Here is a 4243-nt window from a genome sequence, read left to right as displayed (position 1 = left end):
CTGCAAATATTAGATCTGCCAGGAAGTTGTTTTGGCCATATTGAATTCCATATCAAGGATGGTCCCATCTGCAAAAGGAGGAGGGTGGTCACTCTGCTGAGGTGACCAGAACTGGGAAACCAGGGAGACCAAGCAAGAAATCCACATGGAAATTCAATTAAATGAAATTGATAATGCTATCGCATCCAGGGCAGCCGATGCACCAGCAATAGGGAACCAGGGTGCTGGTGAGTTTTTTACTCACTACTGGAATTTAAGGCAAATACAAGCAAACACACCAAAACTTTGAAACATTCACAAAAGAAATTAAACTAAGGAAAGGCAGGGTTGAATGGGAATAGATACAAGATGCGGAGAAGAAGCTTATGGAAGCAGTAGAGATGACAAACATCTTGGAGAAGAAAAGTAGCCCACATGTAAGCAGGTGGTATATGCAGGGTGCCAAGAAACACATGCATGTTCGTGGGCGTTAGTGTTTCTTTTAAAGGAAAATTTTAACCTCAAGCTAAGGCAGACGTGCTAGCCCCAACAATCTGTTTGATGCGATTTCTCTTCTTGGCAAAGAAAGTAGAAGGCAGGTGAGAAGTTTGTCCAGAGGGAGGATTAAACCCACGGTGTAGCCTCAGGTGTTTCCCAGGCTCCAAGCAATAACTGCGATTGCTCTGTCAGGATAGAACCAGAGGTATAAATGCATCTTGATGACCCCTGCAATACAGGATAGGAAATCACTAGGGTGGATCATGCTTTTAATGGAATTTTACAGGTGTGATGGAGAAGAAGAGGTTGGGAATTGAGATTAATAGAAGAATCATATAATCATAGAGTTGGAAGGGGCCATACAGGCCATCTAGTCCAACCTCCTACTCAACACAGGATCAGGCCAAAGCATCCTAAAGCATCCAAGAAAAGTGTGTATCCAACCTTTGCTTGAAAACTGCCAGTGAGGGGGAGCTCACCACCTCCTTAGGCAGCCTATTCCACTGCTGAACTACTCTGTGAAAATTTTTTTCCTGATATCTAGCCTATATCGTTGTACTTGTAGTTTAAACCCATTACTGCATGTCCTTTTCTCTGCAGCCAACGGGAACAGCATCCTGCCCTCCTCCAAATGAGAACCTTTCAAATACTTAAAGAGGGCTATCATGTCCCCTCTCAACCTCCTTTTCTCCAGGCTGAACATTCCAGGCTGTACCTTACCAGAGGTACTTTTATCTCAAGGATATGCATCTCTGCTTTCAGGTGGGGAGAGAAGTTAGTAGCTAATCAGCTCCTGCAGTCCCACATTGATCTAATCTAATGAGTCTGGGTATTTCCTGGAGGTGTAACATCTGGATGGTGCTTGCACTATCAATTCTGCTTTAGAGCAAGCTTTGCAATTTGGTCAGTTTTAGAGGTAACTTTAGTCCAGAGTCCATATTTGCCAGTCAGCATAATTGTTATATTAGTGCAATATTATTGAACGGTATCTCTGTGTTTCTGACTAGAGACTACCTCTCAAAGCAAGGAGGGGCCTGGCTACTAATAGGAATTATTTAGTGGGGCAGATAAGGGGCGATCTCTGGCAGAGGCTTTATTGCCATTCAGTACAATATAAGGACTGGTGCCTTGGTATTCTCTGTTAAGAAATAAGTTGTTTTATTTTGCTTTAATATGACAGAACCATAATATTACTGTACATTTACAACACCCCAGTTCCCTTTTAAAATAAAATTTTATTCATAATTGATTGAATTACAGATTGCAGGGGGAACAAGACAGAATTGCAGAATTATATAATATACCAGCAGGCAAACATCGATATATTTTACAATACAGATGGTTAAAAATGCGTTTGTACAATGACATCATACTATCATTCCAAAGTTTGTAGACTCCTAACAGAAGGGTAGGAGCTGCTGTCTGATGGTTAATATAGATTCCAAATTGTACAAAATGCCTCCTCACTTGTTTGAATTGTTTAATTTCATCCAGAGAGATGATTTCTCTGCAAGATACTTCTGTGGCACTAATACTGGGAATTAATTGTTATACAACAGATTTTGAATATTGGAAGTAGTGCGGAATCAAGCCCCGCTCTCCAGGTTAGAGTCTGCCATAAATTCTGTACCACCCAAAAATATTTTTGTAACCGAAATGTTTTAAAATTTGCTGCTCTGTTGTTGTTTTGCAGACTCCTACATTGCAGATATGTTTGGTTATGCAAATTTGCCTGTTTGCCGAGGGGACAGCTATTAGATATATAAATAGGCTTTTTCGTGCTTACACTAAACATCGGAATGATAAAGGACTACTTTTTCCAAAGACTGATTTTCTAGCTTTCCCTGTTATTTAGGGGTTCATATTTCTATTTTGCAGCTTTTTCATTACTTGCTTATGAGATGGAGGATGCTTATAAAGAGATCAGTTAAGCAATATAAGCCTTGTTTCTCTCCAAATTTTCATAGGGCTGAAATTTGATCTAATAATAATAGCGGGAAAGCTCTAAAAAGGGTCTAAGGTGCAAGGGCTAATTTTTCTATTCCACAATCATATTTCTGGTAAGCAGATTCAATACCTCAGAAGGCCCTTCTAAACTTTACACTGCATATATGAAATATTTGCATAGATTTATGTCTATATTCCACTGCTCCCAGTTTCCTCCCTGTAGATTTGTAACAGCAGGATTATCTGTTTGGGTTGATATGCATACATCTACAATTTACGATTAGGAATGTCTGATTCTCTCAGTTTGATGACCATGTAAGGCTTATATATTTATCTTAGGGTTTTCATCTTGCTGTATAGAATTTAATGCCCTATTTTGCTATTTCCTGTATATTGAGAGGAAAATAATAAATATATTGGAAATAAAAAGCAAAGAGCTAATGTAGACATTTTCATGGTTAGGCAGAATCTCGGCACTAAAAGGTCATAAATTATCCATACTTACAAGTCTTTTAAGATTTGCTTAAAGTAAGATATCAAAATACTGTTTCCTGAACCAGGACAGTTCCTTGGGTGTGTTAATATCTAAGTATTTCATGTAGCTGTCACACAGGTTAAGATCTAATTCTTTGCCTCCATTGCTCACCTGTTTAAAAACTCCTGCTTTCTGCTCCCTGTGAAAAGCAGAAAGCAAGGGTTTACATTTTAAATAGCTCATTAACCTATATAAGCTAGTTTGGTTTGTGAATTGGTGTATCAGTTTGTGGTTTGGTTTGTGGTTCAACCATGAACCCTGAACTGTAAAAATGGAGTTTGTGACCATCCCCATTGCAATGGCTCATGGCATCAAAGGCCACTGATAAGTCTAGTACAAGTGGAAGAAAGGCATAGCTTTTGTCCACATTTAGATGGAGGCTATCTGCTAGGCCAACAGCACCATCTCTGTCCTAAAGCCCAGCCTGAAACTGGTCTACGGCAGATGATTTATCTAGAATGGCTCTGTCCTGAGCTGTGTTTTTGGTTTGTTTGTTTTAAAGCTTGAATATATCCTCTCAACAGACTTTTAATCAGCCTGAAACTCCTCCGTATATCAAAACATGCATAAATATATTCAGAAAAACATAGATGTAGTGAGCATAACAGACATGGTGTGGAAGAGGAAGAACCAGTGGGATATGGTTATTCCTGGATATACACTCTATAGCAGGGATAGTCAACTTGGGTTAGCAAATGCTGGCAGGGGTTCATGGGAATTGTAGTCCATGGACATCTGGAGGACCACAGGTTGACTACCCCTGCTCTATATGAACAAATGATGATGGATATCTACACCCTCCAGTCTAGTATGCCTCTTGAAATCACTTGCTGGGGAGTACAGGAAGGGTATCTGCTGCAGCCTTCCTGTTTGTGGGCAGCTGGTTGGCCACTGAGTGCTGGATTAATTGGGCTTTGGGTCTGATCCAGCATCCTATATTCTTGCAGCATCCTGGTTGCTACAAGGCCAAGTGATTTCTGTGGGGTTTGAATGACCTATTAGGCAAGGAATTAATGCAGAATATCATGTGAGTGATGAGACACTTTGAATTGGGGCAAGTAGGGTCTGAAAGCACTGGTGTCATGGCCCCTCCAGCCAGCACTGACAGTTCTTCTGATGAGAACATGGAATTGGCCATAAAGGAAGCCAAGGCAGCTGGCCCAGAAGATGAAGGAGAGCCAGCTGTTTCAGCTCCTGCTAATCACCACCTGGCTCAGTGAGGAACAACTAGCAAGGCTTCTGGTAAACTTACAGCCTCTGAAGCAGAGAGCTCTTTGGAGTCTC

Source organism: Paroedura picta, chromosome 9 (genome assembly GCF_049243985.1).
Source record: "Paroedura picta isolate Pp20150507F chromosome 9, Ppicta_v3.0, whole genome shotgun sequence".
In the NCBI taxonomy this organism is placed as follows: Eukaryota; Metazoa; Chordata; class Lepidosauria; order Squamata; family Gekkonidae; genus Paroedura; species Paroedura picta.
The sequence above is the reverse complement of the archived record's forward strand: the minus strand, read 5'-3'. Positions refer to the sequence as shown.